The sequence below is a fragment of the Musca domestica genome, unplaced genomic scaffold, assembly GCF_030504385.1.
Source record: "Musca domestica strain aabys unplaced genomic scaffold, Musca_domestica.polishedcontigs.V.1.1 8, whole genome shotgun sequence".
Taxonomy (NCBI): domain Eukaryota; kingdom Metazoa; phylum Arthropoda; class Insecta; order Diptera; family Muscidae; genus Musca; species Musca domestica.
Window position 1 is genome coordinate 9275705 of NW_026712409.1, and position 22496 is coordinate 9298200.

The window sequence follows — 22496 nt, forward strand, 5'->3', positions numbered from 1 at the left end:
GCAATACAAGTCTGAATTTAAAGGATACAAATGCTTCGTCATATTTCGTCCTTTGAACTTTAAATTATAATTACAATCATAGCGTGTGTGATTGAATTCTTCCATAAAAACTTTTAATTTTCATGCGGAGCTCTACTAAATTAGCGAAGTGGTGGAGGGTATCATAAAGTCGGTCTCGCCCGACTTTAAGACTTTCTTTATAGGTTTTTTTGTAATTTTGTATTTTAAAATTTAGATTTTTTTAAATATCTCCCTTCTTCCAATGAAAATAATAGTTCTGCCTTTGTTATTTATTATTAACAAAAGTCGTTTTTTACAACCAACTACATCCAATTGCTTCTAAATACCCAAAAAACCGCATCGAATGCACTGACCTTTTCCTGCCTCGGTTAATTGTTTGGGGAAATTGCAATACATAAATCTTAATAGTTTATTTCCGTTACAAAAATATATTTATTTATGTTTGTGTGTTTTTTGATGGTGGACCATTAAAATGTTAATTTACATTTGGAGCTTTTCGAACTCTCTTTAATTTGTTTCACACAAAATGTGTTAACATTTCTCTAAAGAGAAAGAGAGTATCTCAGTGAAAGAGAGTTTCCCAGAGTAAGAGAGTTTCCCAGAGTAAGAGCAGAACTCTGTTAAAACAACATCCACAAAAGTTCATGTTTCGAATAATATGCAGTGGTAGCACAGTTTGTCTTTGTTTCCGGTTGTGGTGTGCGACAAGGACTTGCGCTTTGTATCCTTGTTTTTTGTGGTTTAACTTTAGGCAAGTTCTTTTAGGCTGTTTTGGATTTTGGTTGGCCAAAAGTTTTCCATTGATGTTAACACCGAATGTCTGTGCCAGAGATGATGTTGCTAACATAAAGTTCTAAGCTGTGCTGAGTTAACAGAGCTCTGTTGCTGTTGTCTCAGACTCCAAATGCGGCCGACAATGGCAAAGTAAAGTTTTTTTGCTTTTAGTTAATTTTTATACGTTAGTGACGGAACACACACTGCTAAGGGGAATTACGGTTTATTACAATTACAAAATTCATCCAAAAGAAAAAGAAGAAGAAGAGGATGTTTAGAAAAAAAGAAAGAAATAATTTGAAGTTGTTTTGAGTTTTTTCTACCTTTAACAAAGAGTGTATATATATGAAAATTTTACTAAATTTAGAAAAATGGCTAAGATATGCAAATAAAAAAAAATTGAAAAAATATAAATAATTGTAAAATATAACTAAAATTTAAAAAAATACATATTATGTGCTTTAAAAAAGTGTTTAATTTAAGAAAAAATAAAAAAATAATTGAAACTAAAATGGAAATAAACCGGTGTTAAAATAAAAATAAATAATAAAAATATTTAAGTGATTGTTATAAGAAAAAATAATATTATTACTTATAAAATTCCTAAATATAATATGTAAAAAATAAAAAAAAAAAAAATATTTTAAGTAATTTGAAAAAAGTAAAATGGTAAAAATTATTCATTATCTTAAGTGCAAAAAATGTTAAAAAGTAATAAATTAATTTTACCATAAAACATAAAAGAATAATAGCTCCTAATAACAGTAATTAATTAAAGTAAACAAAAAAAGTAAATATATATCTCCTTTGTAATAACTTGAAAAAAATATGTGTAACAGTGTTTTCTAATTACCTGGGTAAATATTCGTAACGTCGATTTCCGTTTCCTGTTTTTTTTTTTTTTTTTTTTTTTGATGAAATAATGTTGCTTATACGCACACCTGTCTGCGTACACACACATACCAACACTCATACGAAACTCTGTGCGACCGGCTTATGACGCAAATGTCTGGATTTTATTATTACATACATATTCGATCGAAATAATAATTGTTTTATGATATAATCAAATTAATTGTGTGTTATAAACATATATCTGATATATATATATATATATATATATATATATATATATATATATATATATATATATATATATATATATATATATATATATATATATATATATATATGTAACCATCCAATTAATTGTTGATTTTAAGTACGAAATTGTGTTCTTTAATAATTTGTGATATGAGAAATGTCAATTTAAAATCAAAAGAAGTAAGCAATGGCTTAATCGTGCGAGACCGACCATGTAATACCCTCCAACACTACAATATGTAAAAAGCCCCCTTATGTCCAAAACCCTTTTGGAAGATTTCTAGTTTGAAATTATGTTATGGAGCACTGTCCAGATATTACCCTTAGTATTTTGATTGAGGACATTTGCCCAATATTTGCGCACTCCTTCGTACTGTTAGTTGTTGTGGTCCATTTTACAACTAAATATAATCCAATGGTCATCCAAAATGAAAGAAACCTTCCCTGCCCTTTTCTCTCTTTTTAGGGGTGTCGATTATCTTCAATTGTGTGATAAGGAAATTTATTCTGTTTTAAGGTTATGAACGCACAAATATTTTGCAATCATCTCCAAAAGCAAGATGCCCCTCTGTATCTCCAAATTCAGACCGATATATTTACTATCAGCATCTACGTAACGGTCAGGATTGACCTGTTCGTCTATTTGTGATTTCGCCGGGATAAAAAATATTCGCAACTTAATGGCAAATTTGACTTTTATTTAACACAAATGTTGTGGCCTATTTCACCCACTAAATATTACCCGATGACCATCAAAATTGAAAGGCTTCTGCCTAGCCCTAAGCTCCAGCCCCATGCTAACTTCCGCGTCGATTGGTCTATAATTGCGTCCTGTAGAGCAACTGCAAAATCATAAAATTTTTTTGTTCATTTTCCACCTCCAGTGAAGATCGGGGCATAATTACGACCTGTAGAGTGATTACAAATTAACATGGACAGACGGACATACATAGCTAGATCGACTCAGCTCGACGAGATTGGAAGATCCATATATACTTTCCTATGTGGGAAACCACTATTTCGAGGTGTTATATAATCTTTGGCCCAATCAAACTTATATTACCCCCAATACATAGTGTTCTAGGGTATAAAAAGGTTTCCAAAAATTTTCCCATGGAATTATAAAATACCTGGCATTTTGCAAAATCACATCTATACAAACCCCTTCCTCTTTTAAATATTTATGGACCAATTTTGGTACCAATGGAGGATTTGGCATATCATGTTCGTGAGGAATATTAAGGTTAATTTTGGGTGTATATTTTTTGACCAGAACTTCTAAATGCCGGGCCGAACTTTAAATACCTGAGACCGATCTTTGAATACCCTCCACCATTTGGAAAGAATTTGGAAAATTTCCAAAAATAAATAACAATAATAAAATCCGTTAAATTCTTAAAAATACCGAATATAGCCGTTATATTGGTGTCTATATGAAGACGTTGGCCTGCATAGACAATATTAATTCAAATACGAAGTATGAAAAAAAATTCGTTAAAAAAGTAACTAAAATCAAGTCAAAATGCCAAATATAGGGAGATACCGTTATATCGGGGCTATACGAAGACCAGAACTATGGATAGACAATTTTATGTCACAGGCTTTTGTACCTATTGGGAACTTCAAATTCGGAATTTCAAACAATTTCGGTGAATATTGCACCTAAAATCGTCAAAATACCGAATATAGGGAGGTACTGATATATTAGGCCCATACAAAGACCTGGACCAGCGTTGACAATTTTCTGGCATAGACTGAAGTTCCATCAAAATACCGAATATTGGGAGGTACGGTTATATGGAGGCCAAACGAAGGCGTGAGTCTGCATATGCAATTATTTCCAATACGAATTCTAAACACAAAATTTGAAACAGCCACGGTGAATAATATGCCTAAAATCGTCAAAATATCGAATATCGGGGAGTACCGCTGTATGTGGGCCATACGATATCGTGGACCTATATTGACATTTCTTTTCCAGGGCGTAAAGTGCTTACAAAGAACTTCTAAAATTTCTAACATTTTATCTTCCTATCCTTATTTGTTTTGACTCCAACGTGATTACAACAGACGGCAGACGGACAGATGATGCGGTGATGGGATATATCGTACCAATAATTCAGGTTCCCACAACGGGTCAAATGTTTTAATATTTTTATCTCTCTTAAAACACGAAATAAGCATTCGATTCTCTTCAAATTTCAGAATTCCCAATATTTGCATTAAAATAAGATCTGGTCCACCTCTTTTCCATCAAGTTCTTCACCCACAAAGGATCAAAATGATAAAATGCAAAATAAGTATTCGATGCTTCTTTTAACTTCGCATCTTGTTTCGACCTAGCGTGCATATGGAACTTATTGGTCCTTTCCTTCTGGTACCTTCCCCACCCCACAAATGGTAAAATTTTTGAATAATTATAATTCTTTTAGCAAAAAAAAAAAAAAAAAAAAAATAAATTAGTTAATAAGCTATTTTCTTCAAATCAAGTGTATCTCAATATTTCTATCAATCAAAGATCTAATGTACAGGGTGAGATAAAAAAACTGCAACAAAGTCAAACGCCATAATTTTTACATTTTTATACCCCCAGCCATATGGCGACAAAAGGTATATATCATTTGATACGGCCAAAACGTGCCTAGTCGAAATTACAGTTTTGTATACTAGGTCTCTTTGGACCAAATCCGTTTCAGGACATTTCGAGTCGATCTAGAAATGTCCGTCCGTCTTTCCGTCCATCTGTCTGGCTAGTGCGCACGATAACTCTCGAAGGGAGTATACGATTTTGTCCAAACTTGGTACATCACAATTTATTTTTTGTCAAACTTAGATTGAGTTCGGAGATGGGCAATATCGGTTCACTCCTTCTGGTACCTCCCCCGCAAAAGATAGAAATTTTCAAAAAAAATAATTCCTGCACAGAAAAAGAAAGAATAATCTGATGTTGCTCCAACTTTACAAATTCTAATATTTGCGTCAGTTCTAGGTCAGGTGCGAAAATGGACAATATCGGTCCACTCCACAAAGGGTCAAAATTTTGTAAATAATTACAACTCTTATAAAATGTGAAGTAAGAGTCCGATTGTCTTCAAATTTCACACAGCCCAATATTTATAATAACCCAAGATCTGGTGTTAAGATGGAATATCTCGGTCCACTCCCTCTGGTACCTCCCCCACAAAGGGTCAAAATTTGGAATAATTACTTCTCTTATTAAATGTGAAAAAAGAGTCCGATTGTCTTCAAATTTCACACAACCCAATATTTTTATTAACCCAAGATCTGATGATGGAATATCTCGGTCCACTCCTTCTGGTACCTCCACCACAAAAGGTCGAAATTTTTAATATTTATGACATCCGATTCCATTTAGACTTTGCACATCTCAGTATTTCCATCAACACAAGATCTGTTATAAAGATGGTACCTTCTTTCTGGTATCTCCCCCACAAAGGTTCAAAGTTTTTAATAACCGAAGCGTTTATAAATTCCGAAATAAGCATTAGTTTCTCTTTATATTTCACATATCCCATAATTTCTACTAACACAAGATCTGTTGTGAAGATGGGATATATCGGTCCACTCCTTTTCGTACATCCCCTACAAAAGGCTCACAATTTTGAATATCCATGCATCTCTTAAAACGCGAAATTAATACCTCACTCCATTCAGACTTAGTACATCTCAATATTTCCATCAACGCAAGATCTGTTATAAATATGGTAGAGATCGGACCATTTCTCCTTGTACATCCCCCACATAGGGTTCAAGCTTTTGATAGACAAAAGTCTCAAAGAAAGCGAGATAAGCATCCAACTCTCTTCAAATTTCACTCATAAAAAAATATTTTTGCTAACTGGTGTGAAGATGATATAAATCTGCGAACCCCTTCTGTTACCTCACCCTACAAAGGGTCAAAATTTTGCAAATTGTATATGTCATAGCTTGAGAAACAGCTATTCTTTATAACTTCCTATATCTAAATATATCTCTCAACCCAAGACCTGAGATGAATATGAAATTTATGATTTCGCATAAGTTCAGTTTTCTTCTTATTTTGCCCATATCAATATTTTTTATCTGTATTAGTTGAAGTATGAAAACGGAATAGTTCGGTCGACCATTTTAACATTTTCTAAAAATTATCATGTATCTCATATGAAGTAAAGGAGGTTACCAATATAATCCAAACCTGGCACTTCGCAATATGTATATAATATTTATTTTCCGTTCCGACACGAAGTGGACAATGTTAGTCCATTCCTTCTGAACCTACTTCATAGAAGGTCAACAATTTGAATAATCAAAAGAGAAGTTAAAATATATTTAAATAATCGAACATTGACTTAGGCTTAGGCTTAGATATCAAGATATTAAATTTGTATAGCATTTATTTCAAACCATTGGAGGTATATATTTCTTATATTTCCACATGTATCAAAGTTTATATATTTAGGTTTAGTCCTGAGATCTGGAAGGAAATAGGTTTTCAAGAAATAAATATCAAATAAATGAGATATCTTTTCTCTCGCCCAAACTGCAGTTTAATATCCCTTTCATGTTTATTTTCCGAATACAAATACGTATTCTCCGTCATAATGACATATTTATAACAAAACAAAAGCTTAAACTCTTCTTCCCCAACCTCACTGGAAATTCAGTCTTTTACTCTCCTTTTTTTTCTCAATTCCCTAATCAAGCGTTCATACGTTCAAGATAACCGACTTAATGTCTTCATTGCATGCACTTCTTAATGCCAAAGCAAACAAAGATAGTAAACTCTTTAAGCACTCTACTCTGCTCATCTTCTTCTTTTAAAAAGACAAGGCCACAAGGACTGTTCGGCCATAGCCGGTTGAGCCATTTCAGTCATTTTTTTTTTTTTTTTGGTTCAACACCCCAAAGAAAAGAGCATTTTATTTTTACACCATTTAAATGGGACACCAGGACTTCATCACTGGCAGTAGCACAAGAAAAAGAAGAGGAGGAGCAGCAGCAGGAGAAGTGCCTCATTTAACGACACAGCCACTTTAAGTTCAACGCAACGATGCGATTCCAAATCAGTTTCAAATGTTTAATGCCCAGCGATAAACATAGATTTTTATGTGGCAGCATTAAAATGACTGTTTGACATGTCGTCGTCCTCTTTTTGGATATGCTAACGGTTTTTTGAGTACATCTGGCTGCTGTTCTTACTGCTGCTGCCTTTGGCATTCTCCACAATTCAACCGAACACTGATTTCAATTTGACATGCAATACTGCTGCAGTAGTAACACAAAAGGCCACAGAAAAACACACACGCACACATTCATGGACGAAAGGATGTGTTTGAGGATAATGTTGAAATACTTAAGTAGTTTTTTTTTCGTTTTATTTATTTTTATTCTCTCTCACACACACACTCACCTAAATAATAATCGCAACCTCAAAAGAAAACCGCAAAACTCAAATGATGCATTTAACATAAGCCGAAGCGAAGAGAAAAACATTTCGTTCAGGACAATAAAACACATAACACGAAATGAAAACAACAGCAGCAACAATATGAAAAATTAAAAAGTTATTAGGATAAGGGAAAACAAACAACAACATGAAAATAAAACAATTTGCCCAGGCATGAGTTGTTCTGAGTTATTGATATACCTATGGGAAAATATAACAAAAATAGTTATAAATATGTAAATGGCCAGCATGCCGGCAGACAGTGGCTAAACTGACGCAGAGAGAACATAGAAAGAAAATTTAGAAATCAGTATTTAAGGAATTATGGGCTAGCGAACGGGGGGCTCAATATGCAAGCTATAATGAAGTGCCTATATTAAATAAAAATTTCTCTTATAGACTATCTTTAGAGACGATGTGGAGGCCAGTGAGTATCTATAGACGAACTGGAGGCCAGGGACTCCCTATGGACGAGCCGACGAACCAGGGAGTCTCTATAGACGAGCTGACGAACCAGGGAGTCTCTATAGATGAGCTGACGAACCAGGGAGTCTCTATAGACGAGCTGACGAACCAGGGAGTCTCTATAGACGAGCTGACGGGCCAGGGAGTCTCAATAGACGAGCTGACGGGCCAGGGAGTCTCCATAGACGAGCTGACGGGCCAGGGAGTCTCCATAGACGAGCTGACGGGCCAGGGAGTCTCCATAGACGAGCTGACGGGCCATGGAGTCTCCATAGACGAGCTGACGGGCCAGGGAGTCTCCATAGACGAGCCGAAGGCCAGGGAGTCTCTATAGACGAGCTGACGGGCCAGGGAGTCTCCATAGACGAGCTGACGGGCCTTGGAGTCTCCATAGACGAGCTGACGGGCCAGGGAGTCTCCATAGACGAGCTGACGGGCCAGGGAGTCTCCATAGACGAGCTGACGGGCCAGGGAGTCTCCATAGACGAGCCGAAGGCCAGGGAGTCTCTATAGAGGGGCTGAGGGTCACAGAGTCTGTATGGACCAGCTGAAGGCCAGGGAGTCTCCATAGACGAGCTGGCGGGCCAGGGAGTCTCTCTAGACGAGCTGGCGGGCCAGGGAGTCTCTCTAGACGAGCTGGCGGGCCAGGGAGTCTCTCTAGACGAGCTGGCGGGCCAGGGAGTCTCTCTAGACGAGCTGGCGGGCCAGGGAGTCTCTCTAGACGAGCTGGCGGGCCAGGGAGTCTCTCTAGACGAGCTGGCGGGCCAGGGAGTCTCTCTAGACGAGCTGGCGGGCCAGGGAGTCTCTCTAGACGAGCTGGCGGGCCAGGGAGTCTCTCTAGACGAGCTGGCGGGCCAGGGAGTCTCTCTAGACGAGCTGGCGGGCCAGGGAGTCTCTCTAGACGAGCTGGCGGGCCAGGGAGTCTCTCTAGACGAGCTGGCGGGCCAGGGAGTCTCTCTAGACGAGCTGGCGGGCCAGGGAGTCTCTCTAGACGAGCTGGCGGGCCAGGGAGTCTCTCTAGACGAGCTGGCGGGCCAGGGAGTCTCTCTAGACGAGCTGGCGGGCCAGGGAGTCTCTCTAGACGAGCTGGCGGGCCAGGGAGTCTCTCTAGACGAGCTGGCGGGCCAGGGAGTCTCTCTAGACGAGCTGACGGGCCAGGGAGTCTCTATAGACGAGCTGACGGGCCAGGGAGTCTCTATAGACGAGCTGGCGGGCCAGGGAGTCTCTATAGACGAGCTGGCGGGCCAGGGAGTCTCTATAGACGAGCTGGCGGGCCAGGGAGTCTCTATAGACGAGCTGGCGGGCCAGGGAGTCTCTATAGACGAGCTGGCGGGCCAGGGAGTCTCTATAGACGAGCTGGCGGGCCAGGGAGTCTCTATAGACGAGCTGGCGGGCCAGGGAGTCCTCTATAGACGAGCTGGCGGGCCAGGGAGTCTCTATAGACGAGCTGGCGGGCCAGGGAGTCTCTATAGACGAGCTGGCGGGCCAGGGAGTCTCTATAGACGAGCTGGCGGGCCAGGGAGTCTCTATAGACGAGCTGGCGGGCCAGGGAGTCTCTATAGACGAGCTGGCGGGCCAGGGAGTCTCTATAGACGAGCTGGCGGGCCAGGGAGTCTCTATAGACGAGCTGGCGGGCCAGGGAGTCTCTATAGACGAGCTGGCGGGCCAGGGAGTCTCTATAGACGAGCTGGCGGGCCAGGGAGTCTCTATAGACGAGCTGGCGGGCCAGGGAGTCTCTATAGACGAGCTGGCGGGCCAGGGAGTCTCTATAGACGAGCTGGCGGGCCAGGGAGTCTCTATAGACGAGCTGGCGGGCCAGGGAATCTCTATAGACGAGCTGGCAGGCCAGGGAGTCTCTAGAGACGAGCTGAAGCCCAGGACGTCTCTAGAGACGAGCTGAAGCCCAGGACGTCTCTATAGACGAGCTGAAGCCCAGGACGTCTCTATAGACGAGCTGAAGCCCAGGACGTCTCTATAGACGAGTTGAAGCCTTCAGCTCGTCTATGTAGACTCCCTGGCCTCAGCTCGTCAATAGAGACTTCCTGGCCTTCAGCTGGTCCATTGAGATTCCGTGACCCTCAGCTCGTCTATGAGACTCCCTGGTCTTCAGCCTGTCTATGGGGACTCCCTGGCCTTCAGCTCGTCCATAGACGAGGCTAGGAGTCTCTATGGACCAGACCATAACCGACAAGCTCTAGCTCGTGCATAACCGACGACTCCATCTAGTCTACATCCGACAAGGTTCATCTTGTCTATAACCGTCCATAAGACGTCTATAACCGTCCATAAGACGACCTCCAGATCTCCAGTTCGTCTATAAAAGACGACCTCCAGATCTCCAGTTCGTCTATAAAAGACGACCTCCAAATCTCCAGTTCATTTTTAAAAGACGACCTCCAGTTCGTCTGTAGAAGACGACCTCCAGACCTCCCCTCTATAAAAGACGACCTCCAATTTGTCTATATAAGACGACCTCCCGTTCGTCTATAAAAGATGATCTCCAGGATCGTCGACGACTTCCAAGCTCGTCCATAAAAGACCGCCTCTGAGATCGCCTATAAAGGACTACCTTCAACTCGTATACAAGGACTGTCTTCAGCTCGTCGAAAATACTCCTTACGGCTCGTCTTTCTCCAAACATTTTTAATGAGCCTATCTCTGAGCTCGTTTAGGAATAGTCCCACCAGCTCGTCTTGAATGACATCCTCCGACCTCATTAAGAAAGACTTTCTGCGTGCTCGTCTAGAATACTACCTCCGTGCCTGAGGAGAAAGACTCCCTCCAGCTCACTCTTGCTGACTACGTTTTTCTTCGTGAACGTGTGTTTCAATGTAATCTCCGTTTAAAATAATTCCCCCACTGTTCGCCATTCATGCACCCGAGCAATTTTAGCATTCATAATATTTGTAAAAGCAAATTCAAACAACCATTCAGGTTCATTCCACAATGTCAGTTAGTTCTGTCCTGCCATTGCAGTTTCTCGACTGTAGTAGAGTCATCCATCCACATCACCAAAAACTTTGGTTTCATTGTTTGGAATTTCAAACCGAAATATTTACGGCCGGTGGTCGCATGGCATGGCAATGATGTTCCAGGGACTCAGCGAGGCATTTAATTCTATGAAATTCAGGAGATATTTATATGGCCAGGATGTGTGCGAGTGTGTTTGTGTGTGAATCACTAATACAAACAAAGAGTGGAACAAATGAACATTAAAGATGAGCAGAAAAAAGCTCATGTTATTTATGGCGGTCAGTAAGTACATGTGTAAAATAAATGTTGGTTTTTTTTTCGTTGGTGTCGATGTATTTGTTTGTTTTCTCTTCTCTCTTTTTCGAATATAGACATTTATATGATTGTATTTGTGACTGACTGACTGGCTGACTGGCTATACAATCAACTCATATATCAAGCCACTGGCAGTTTTTCGTATTGACCTTATCAACACAACAAACTGGCATTTTCTGTACCGGGATCGTACAGCTATGGCCCGGTCATATGTATGTGTGAGTAAGTGTGTGTATGTGTATGAAAGAACGAAATTCTAACGCGAAATCCAAATGGAATCAGTGTTTCCTTTCTCAGTATGTGTGTGTGTGAATGGTTTCATTGTATGGGTTTACTAACACAAGCCAGTTTGTGAGGATACTTTTGTTGTGTATATGTATGTATTTGTATCAGTGTGTGTGTTAGAATGTGAAAAAGGCCAGCTTTTGTTACTGCCATCCATTGCGGATTGACAGATTTGCCCTTAACATTTTAACTTTCCATTCACTCGAGAGATTTGTTGTTGCTTTTGTTTTCTACTCTTTGTTGTTGTCCTTCTTCGGTTTCGTCCCATCTAGGGTACCCTACTTAAGAAATGTTTGATTTTGGGTTAATATAAAGTGGCCTTTTTGAGAGATTATTTAGAAGGTTTATCTCTTTTTCTGTGGAAGATGATGTTTAGTTTTTTTGAGAATTTGGGACACATTCTCTTCCTCGGAATTTTCGATGGAATTTTTTTGTTTGGGAAAACAAAACGGGGATTTGCTAAGTTCAATAAACAGGAAGCATGGTTTTATTACGTATGAATTGGCAATCTTGTGGAGGAACGAAGGAGAGATTAGCTGGAACAAGTATAGTTAACGGGGTAGACTTTGTACCCGACAAAAAGGCAAGGAGTCTTTATATGGAAACAGCGAGTCTCTATAGACGAGCTGACGGGCCAGGTAGTCTCTATAGACGAGCTGATGGGCCAGGGAGTCTCTATAGACGAACTGATGGGCCAGGGAGTCTCTATAGACGAGCTGATGGGCCAGGGAGTCTCTATAGACGAACTGATGGGCCAGGGAGTCTCTATAGACGAGCTGATGGGCCAGGGAGTCTCTATAGACGAACTGATGGGCCAGGGAGTCTCTATAGACGAGCTGAAGGCCAGGCAGTCTCTATAGTCGAGCTGCAGGGCCAGGGAGTCTCTATAGACGTACTGATGTTCAGGGAGTCTCTGTAGACGAGCTGACGGGCCAGGGAGTCTCTGTAGACGAACTGAAGGTGCAGCTAGTCTCTGTAGACGATCTGACGGTGCAGCTAGTCTCTATAGACGAGCTGACGGTGCAGCTAGTCTCTATAGACGAGCTGACGGTGCAGCTAGTCTCTATAGACGAGCTGACGGTGCAGCTAGTCTCTATAGACGAGCTGACGGTGCAGCTAGTCTCTATAGACGAGCTGACGGTGCAGCTAGTCTCTATAGACGAGCTGACGGTGCAGCTAGTCTCTATAGACGAGCTGACGGTGCAGCTAGTCTCTATAGACGATCTGACGGTGCAGCTAGTCTCTATAGACGAGCTAACGGTGCAGCAAGTCTCTATAGAAAGGTCAGGGAGCCTCTCATAGACGAGCTGAAGGGTCAGGGAGTCTCTCATAGACGAGCTGAAGGGTCAGGGAGTCTCTCATAGACGAGCTGAAGGGTCAGGGAGTCTCTCATAGACGAGCTGAAGGGTCAGGGAGTCTCTCATAGACGAGCTGAAGGGTCAGGAAGACTCTCATAGACGAGCTGAAGGGTCAGGGAGTCTCTCATAGACGAGCTGAAGGGTCAGGGAGTCTCTCATAGACGAGCTGAAGGGTCAGGGAGTCTCTCATAGACGAGCTGAAGGGTCAGGGAGTCTCTCATAGACGAGCTGAAGGGTCAGGGAGTCTCTCATAGACGAGCTGAAGGGTCAGGGAGTCTCTCATAGACGAGCTGAAGGGTCAGGGAGTCTCTCATAGACGAGCTGAAGGGTCAGGGAGTCTCTCATAGTCGAGCTGAAGGGTCAGGGAGTCTCTCATAGACGAGCTGAAGGGTCGGTGAGTCTCTCATAGACGAGCTGAAGGGTCGGTGAGTCTCTCATAGACGAGCTGAGGGTCGGTGAGTCTCTCATAGACGAGCTGAAGGGTCGGTGAGTCTCTCATAGACGAGCTGAAGGGTCGGGGAGTCTCTCATAGACGAGCTGAAGGACCAGGGAGTCTCTATAGACGAGCTGGCGGGCCAGGCAGTCTCTTTAGACGTGCTAAAGGCCAGGGAGTCTCTATAGACGAGCTGAAGGGCCAGGCAGTCTCTATGGACAAGCTGAAGGCTAGGGAGTCTCTATAGACGAGCTGAAGGACCCGGGAGTTTCTATAGACGAGCTGAAGGACTGGCCTGGGAGTTGCTCCATAGACGATGTGAGTGCTAGGGAGACGATCTGAAGGCCGTCTTGATAGACGAGTTCGAAGGAGTTGGAAGGGAGTTTTTATAGACGAGCTCAAATGGAGCCTTATAGTTAAGTGGTTTTTGTAGGTGAGGCCCCATATTTGACTCGACTGCAAGAGAGACAAGGGTATCTCCATAATCGACCAAGGACCTTATGGGCCTTAAGGACCCTTAAATTAACCATCACGACACCGTATAGCGGCTTTCAGGACAGAAAAAGAGGCACAATTGGATGCCTATTATTAGAGTTGAAATTAAACCAGTGTTCCGAAATCAACCAAATCAGTCAACAACATAAAATCCTTATAAAGGACCTTATAAAAGACACCAAGAGTTGTCAAGAAGAAGTCAAATTTTTCAATATTTTTTTTTTTTTTTGTAGTTTTCAATCATTACCTCCAACAGATTTTTGATTAATTTTGGCATTTGGCATTCGTTCGTTTGCGCTTAGCAACTATAATTTACCCTCTTTATTAATTTGCGGTTTTTCGTGCTGGCACCTACCTCCTCCACCTCCTTCAACTCCTTCGAACCCCTCACATTATGACTGAATATTACAAATTACACGAACAAATAGTATGCGGATTGTGGCCTCCGATATGGTTTGGTGTGTTAGAATTGACCACAAATGAAAACCAATGAACCGAAAGTGGGTCTACAAAAATTTGTTGAATGTGTTGATACAAACTTAAATAAATAAAAATAACAGCCAATACAAGGAATACAATAACAACACGGTCGAAGAGAAATAAAACAAATGAGCAAGTAAACAATAGCAAGCTGTGATATAGGTGAGGTTAAAGGTATTATTTATAAGTAGCCGGGTTTTCAAGGAGTTGGTGGGCGGTCTGGGGGATCTGTGTTTGTGTGTGTTGCCGTGGATATTAGTATTTTTGGGAATAAAGGAACCCCTAATGTTTACATTTACATATGACACTCACACTTACACATACTTAGATTGAAAGGAATACTGAAGAAATTTCAGTAGAAAGAAATATAATTAATGCCGCTCAAATTCAGAGAAATTACAAAGGACATTAATGCCAGCAAACAAAACGTGTGAATATTTGCTTTTGAGGTATATATTCGGTTTTTGTTTGTCCCCCTTCCCTTTTTCGTGTTTTTATAGACAAGAATGGAGGGGAAAATAAGTAGAGAGTTCTTGTAGACTGAGCTCAAGCCTGGAAAAGGGAGCCTTTAAACGCGAATTGCTAAGTCGTACAGCCTTTAGATAAAAGAAACTCAAGCAGGAAGTCTTTAGAGATCAGGGTACCATTTTTGGTTTCTCTATTCATTTTTGGTTTCTCTCCCTGATGAAAAAAAAACTCCCTAGGTCTCTTCGGACCAAATCAGTTTAAGGACATTTGAGGTCGATCTAGGGTAATCCGTCCGTTTGTATGTCTGCTTATATGGCTGAAGCGCACCATAACTCTCGAAGGGAGTATCCAATTTGGTTCAAACTTGGTAAATCGTAATATTATTATCGTAATATTATTGTTGAACTTAGATCGAGTTCGGAGATGGTCAACATCGGTCTACTTCTTCTGGCACCTTCTCCGACAAAGCGTCAATATTTTCAAAGAAAATAAATTACTTCAAGAAAGAGAAAGGAACTCCTAATATTTTTGTCAGTGCTAGCTCGGGTGCGAAAATTAACAATATCTGGCCAGTCCATCAAGTACCTACCCCACAAAGGGTCAAAATTTGGAATAATTATTACAGCCTTATTTCTGTCCGTATCAAATCATATATACCCTCTCTAGCCATATGGATAAGGATATAAAAAGGAGTTTACAATAAAATAATCTTGTAAACATGTCCGAAGGACTACAAGTTAGTCATAGAATGTTGCTAGAATTAGATCTTCATAGGAGTGAGTCTGTCCGGAACAAGAAGACCAGTTGACCTTATAGACCAGTCCCTTCGACTGGGATTCTGCTCTGTCAGGAAAAATTCGATATAAGCGATTCTCAGGGGCACTAAGCCCTGATGGACGAGTTTTTGTAGAGTAAATGCCGAATGGGTCCCTTTTATAGAGGGCAGTATGTCTTAATTGGCGAGCCTTTAGGTAGAGAGAAGGTCGAGAAGAGGGTTCCTTTAGCTCGTCCTGTGTATTTGATGTAGATTGGGTTACAATGGTTAGTAACTTTTTTGGTCGTTCGAAAATTGAAATGAAATTGCTTGACATTTGGTATCTGAAGCTCCTAGGCAAAAGGGGGACTCTAAAGCCTCATATAACTGTACCTCCCGATATTTGGCACTTTTTCATGACTGTAATCACATTAAAAAAAACGCTTCCAAAATTTGGTATTTGGCTTTCAAAATATCTCTGATGGAAAATACGGATATGATCAAAATTAGTTATTTACAGGGTGAGATAAAAAAAAACTGCAACAAAGTCAAACGCCATAATTTTTACCTTTTTAAATTTTATTGAATGAAAGCAAAAAATGTCGGAAATAGCATATAATTTTAGAATAAGTTTAGATTTGTTCGAATTGGTCGCCTTTAGCACGAATTATGCCCTTTAAACGGCTAATGAAATCGTCAAAACCGCTGCCCGAATGTTGCTCTGCAGTATTTTGGCCCATTCCCGCCGAAGCGCTTGCTTGAGGTGACCGACACTATGGCATTTTTTAGTGCCAACCTTGCTTTTCAAAATAATCCAGACACAATTGTCCGGAGATTTTAGTGGTCATTGTGCGCTGGAAATGAAGCGAGAAACCTCATTTTATAACCATTCTTGGGTGGCGCGTGCTGAGTGGGATGGTGATGAGTCCTGTTGGAATGTCAAGGTCTGCAGCCAAAATACGAGCGTAGAGCGACCATCGGCTGTTATGGCGGCCCACACCATCACCATGACTGGCGCTTGAGTTCTGGTGGCCAACCGAAGGTGTACATTTTCAGCTGACCTCTTTGGCAAGTAATCACGATCATTTTGTTCATTTACAAACTGCTGGACAACGAATGTTTTCTTATCGGAGCGGAGAAAACCAAATTCCGCAGTTCACCACGTTCGGCAAAGCGTAGCAACCCTTTAGCTCTTGTGAGTCTAGTTTCTTTCTGTTGCGGTGTAAGTTCTTGCACTTTTTGGAATTTCAATGGCTTTACCCCCAGCTCATTTTTCAATGTATGCCGAATGGAATATTGCGATATGTTCACCTCATGAGGCATTTTTCGGCCACTGCGATGCGGGTTTCGATCAAGTCGCTTCTTTACTTATCGAACCATTTCTGCTGATGTTGCTGTTTTCTTCCGTCCACTTGCTTGACGTCGGGCTATGCTACCAGTATCACAGTAACGAGGAATGGTACGAGACCCAAAAGATTTATTCACATTTAAATGCTGGAGTACTCTAACGATAGCTACTTGTGGCTTTCCAGCCAAATATAAAGAAATCACACTATCACCCTTGAATTCTGGTAGCCATCCCGAATAACTTTTTTCTGGAAAATTCTCACCAAAATGCTTTTGTACGCTTGTAAACAATATAATGAGCTGTTACTGGAATAATTTTAACAGCTGTCGGACGAGTGGCTTAGAAATGACAGCAGTCTGAAGTTGGTTGCAGTTTTTTCATCTCTCCCTGTATATATAAAAGGCAGTCTTTAGAAAGAGATATGTGGGTCTTTAAATTAATTCAAAATTTTCTCCTCATTGGAGAAGGTTGGCAGAAAGGACTTCAAATACAAGAAACAGGACAAAAGCCTACCATTTTGGATAGCCTGTAGAAAACACATAGCTAGTAATATTTACAGATTTTTTTAAATTTTTTGTTTACCTATCGACCGGCCAAAATTCCTTTTCGACATTATTTAAAAACACCGGTATGAATATGCGGGGAGTTTTTCAATACTTTATAGTGTTGTAGGGTATCACATGGTTTTTGCTTTTTTGTTTGAAATTTCGTAATTGCAGATCTCAGACAGATACTGGACTATATAGGTCCACACATTTGTATAACCCCATAAAATGGTGTCTTCCGATATCCCGTATTTTCATAGTTTGAAATTTGATATTTAGCCTTTCAAAATGGGCACCCTTCCCTCTTGTAGAAAATGTTTATAAATGGTCTATAATTTTTTATAACCCCCATATAACAATACGTCCCGATATTCAGTATTTTTAAAATTTTAATCATATTTTCCAACAGAATTTTTTTCATGAAGAGAATTTTTTTGTAGGTTCACGTTTTCCTATAATCCCATAAAAGGGTATCTCTCGATATTCAGTATTTTTATTAGCCGAGTAATTGATTTTATTATTTTACTGAAGCAATATATACCGCCGGTTACTGGGTTTTACACTTATTGACATAATTTTCAAAGTTTTTTTTTCGAAATAACATGGGGTATAAAAAGAATGGCCGGTTAAATTGTTTCTTAAATGTATAGCTACATGGAACTAAATTGTAGGATAGAAAGAATCATAAGAGTACGTCAACGTCTTCATTGTCCCCTCAACCTTAAATTGATCGAAAATTGGAAAAAAGTAAAATCTTCCAATTCTGATATTTCAATTCCTGAATAGACCCTAAAAATGCAGCTTCCAAAAATTAGGAAGTTTTATTTTTAAATTCCAACTTTGGGGGAGGGGATTTAGCAAAAATATTAATCATCTCGGACCGGAAGTCTATGGAACGACTTCTAATTCGAGAAATCTTTATTAACGCCCTGTTAACCAGGGAAAACTCGAGTCGATTTTTTTCTTGATCTCATGCGGTATTTGTGGTGTAGACGGGCTTAGTAGTAACTCCATCTCTTCTCCTTATGTAAGTGAAGTAAAATTGAAATAAATACAAAACCTTCAGATACATCCTTCAAGAGGTCTAGGAATAGTGGACTTTGGGATAGTGGACTTAATTAAAAAAAAAGAAAACGTCCGAAAAATTCTTGAAAGTCCGAAGCTTCTATTAAATAAAAGTTCTTTAACATAGTGTATATAAAATAGGTTATTAAACTATTGAAGATCTTCAGAAGAATACCTAGGATCTTCCAGTTCTGGTGGTCCATTTAATTCTAGAGTAGATCCCAAAAAGTGCAGCTTCCGAAAATTACCCAGTGTTATTTTGAAATTCCAGTTTTTAGTCATGGTGTCCACAAATATGTAATAAAACAAGTTAAAAAGTATCAGTCGGTATTGCCGCTAGAGATATACCCTCAGCCTATGTTCGATTATCTAAATATATTTTGACTAGTGTTAAGGTTATTCAAACGTTTGACCCTCTATTGCCCATTTCCTATCGGACCCAAAATATGATATAAATATTTCGACAGATGTACCAAGTCTAAATGGAATCGGGTGTTAATTTGGCGATTTATGAGCTTCATGGGTACTCAAAATTTCAATATTTTGTGGGGGAGGTACTTGATGGAGTGGACCGATATTGTCCATTTTCACACCTGTCCTAGCACTGACGTAAATATTAGGATTCGCAAAGTCGGAGAAAATTCGGATTAGCCTTTCTCTTTCTGTGCAAAAAAATTGTTTTTTTTTTTTTAATTTCGACCTTTTGTGGGAGAGGTACCAGAAGGAGTGGGCCGATATTGTTCATCTTAACACAAGACCTTGGGTTAATATAAATATTGGGATGTGTGAAATTTGAAGACAGTCGGACTCTTACATAACATTTTATGAGAATTGTAATTATTCAAAATTTTGAATATTTGTGGGGGAGGTACTTGATGGAGTGGACCGATATTGCAAATTTTCACACCTGAACTAGCACTGACACAAATATTAGGATTTGCAAAGTTGGAGCAAATTCGGATTATCCTTTCTCTTCCTGTGCAAAAAATATATTTTTTGAAAATTTCGACCTTTTGTGGGGGAGGTACCAGAAGGAGTGGACCGATACTGCCCATCTCCGAACTCGATCTAAGTTTGACAAAAATATTACGTTGTAGCCAATTTGGACCAAATCGGATACCCCCTTCTAGAGTTATCGTGCGCACCAGCCAGCTAGACAGACAGACGGACGGACGGACGTCGCTAGATCGACTCCAAATGTTCTGAAACGGATTTGGTCCAAAGAGACCTAGGGTCTAAAACCGTTATTTCGACTAGGCACGTTTTGGCCGTATCAAATGATATATACCCTCTGTAGCCATATGGCTGAGGGTATAAATATTGGGCATGCCTCATCTTGAGGTACCACCGTCATGGTCCGATGAAAATTCGTTACTGCCTCATATCCTTTTTTTGGCTTTTTGTTGTTTATTTTGTGTATTGGCTTCAGTTCATTGTATATTTACTGCAGAGAGGTCGGTACGTACATATATTTGTATGTGTATGTGTGTGTACATTGGTGTGCTCAAATATAATTCTGTGTGTATGCTTACGAATTGTTATTTATTTTTCTTATAAAACCGAACAATAGTTTATAACAACACAAAAAGGAAAGTGAAGAAGTGTACCAGTGAAGAGAATCTTGTGGGGGAAAAACCAACAACAACAGCAACAAATGTAACAACAATAACATCATCTGAAATTTATACAATTACCGAACATATAAAAATTCAACAACTCTCTTGAATTTGCTGTATCAACAATTTTCGTTTCGTTTCTTCGTTCGTTCGTCCATCCTTCCTTCTTTCTCGATGGGGCATTCAATGCTTCATTTCATCAGCATTTAACCGTCTACATATTAAAGTGCGGAGCAGTTTTCTTTATGGAAACCTTACAGCTGGAAACTCAACAAGAAAATAAAATCCGTCCGTTCATTGATGACGTTCAACAGCAAAGCAAAAGAACTGGTAAGTTTGTTTCCAATTTCTTTCTTCGAAAAAATTAAACTAATAACCCCAGTGAACAACTAAACCTTTGGCTCATCTGAAAAAGGAAGCCCGATAGCGGGGTTTCCCTTGATTTGAAAATAAATTCTAAACAATGGCTTTACAAATCGAAGCTTCAATTTTGACATACTGACATTGCTAACACTTTGCAACAGTGGAGCACTGCTCTACATTTCTCCGTTTGAGTTGGATGATTGACCTGACCTGAATATTGCGATGCTAAGCTGGGTTGTGATTTAATTGAAATGCTGCAGCAGCTGTTGGCTGTTACGGCTATCCATTATAAATAATAAATCAATGCCCTCCATTTGCAACAACAACAACAATGGAAACTGTAGTATCTACAGGAGGCACAGATAAAAATGAAAGTTAAGTTAAAATCAAGTCTGCCCTCGAAGTATTCTCCCCCCTCAACCCCATAACTGCGGCCATTATATTTTAGTGGTCTACTGTTGTTTGGCAAGATTATTTTCTCATGCCTTCATTTTGGTCTTTAATTTATAAATATTTAATTTTCCGTTATATGCTTGGCTCTTTGTGAGTACAGAAAAAAGCTAAGTCTTTTTGAATAATTTATCAACATGTCATGCAATAAAGACAATGCAGAATAATGAAATTTTTCTCTTTGTTTAGAAAGGGAAAAATTACATTTTTAAGGAATGCGTTTGAGAAGTAAAATCTCTGTGCTTATTTATTTTGTATTAAAAAAAAAATAATTAAAAAAATCATATAAAAAATAAAAACCAATTAGAAAATAAAATGCAGAAATGGTTTCAAGTAGTTCTGAATATTTAAAATATGCTCACATATACTATAAATAGAGAAAAAAATCCACTCAAGATATAGTTCCAGAAAAATTATATGAATGAAATTACCTTCTTCGAAGGATGTCTATGGACAAAAGACCGTCCTCAGATTTAATGGGCCTATTTCATGCTGATATAAAATGCGAAAAAAGATCATTCCAAATGAGTTCTTAAACTTTTTATTTTTTTTTTCAAGTAAAAATAAAAAAAACAAGTAAGCAAAGGCTATAGTTGTGCGGGGCCGACCATGTGAATACTACAATAAGTTAGAAGTCCTCTTATGTCCAAATCCATTTTGGAAGACTTCGTTTTTGAAATAATGCCAATGAGCCCTGTCTAGATGTTGCCCTTAGGTTTTTGACCCTGGGAATTTGCTCAATATTTACTCACTCCGTCCTGGTGTACGGTATTTAATACAATTTTCCTTTTACACTTAAATATAACCCAATGGTCATTCAAAATGCTAGACTTCTTCCCTGTCCTTAACCCTCTTCTGATACGAAATTCCGTGTCGTTTAGATTAAATTTAAATTAGAAACATTTAAATTTTTTTAGTCCATTTGAGCCCCTAAATGTATATCTTAAGAACAATAGGCTTAAATTCTGACCCTAACCCAACCCCCATGAAAATTTTCGGGAAGATTGGACGATAGTGTTGCGGTGTGTAAAAATATAGAAAATTTTCAATTCAAAATTGTAAGTCAAATTGAAAAAATCGCAAGCGATAAAAAGTATGTCAAAAATAGGAAAATGGAACAAAAAATATTCACTTTTTTATTTGTACATTTTTCCGGGATTTTCTTAAATTTTTTCCGAATTAATGGGAATTGTGAAAATCGGCCCAGCGTTTCTTGACTTTTAAGCTAAATAAATAAGGTATATTTCTTTTATATATATATTGCACCTATTTAGCTATATATCCGATTTCTTGGCAATCAGCATCACTTCAATGGTCAGAAGTTTGTGATATGGCTGGGATTAAAAATATTCGCGGTTTAGTGGAAATTTTCGTATTTTCTTACATAAAAGTCAAGGTCTATTTTACCCGCTAAATATTGTCCGATGACCAAATTGGTAGGCTTCTGCCCAATCCCAAACTCTGCTTCCATGCAAATTTCCGCGTCGACTGGTTCCTAATTGTGGCTTGTAGAGCAACTGCAAAGTCAGGAATATTTTCTGTTTTTGATCCATTTCAACCCCTAAATATTTTGCAATCATCTCCAAAAACAATAGGGTTCTATTCTGATCCTAACTACACATCCATTTTCAGTTTCGTGAGGATCGGGCCATAATTGCGACCTGTAGGTTGCAAATTATAAATTAACATGGACAGACGGAATGACGGCTATGTACAGGGTTGACCATATTCGACGGAA

The 22496-nt window shown here is 39.4% G+C and overlaps 1 long non-coding RNA gene across 1 annotated transcript in view; it reads left to right on the top strand.

The window, feature by feature from the left end:
• Window positions 1-550: 550 nt before the first annotated feature.
• Window positions 551-22496, top strand: part of LOC109613302 (uncharacterized) — a 149249-nt gene continuing 127303 nt past the window's right edge. The window contains exons 1-2 of the long non-coding RNA XR_002194907.2: window positions 551-1652; window positions 19900-20275. This is a non-coding gene — a long non-coding RNA (uncharacterized LOC109613302). The remainder of the gene's footprint in view (window positions 1653-19899; window positions 20276-22496) is intronic.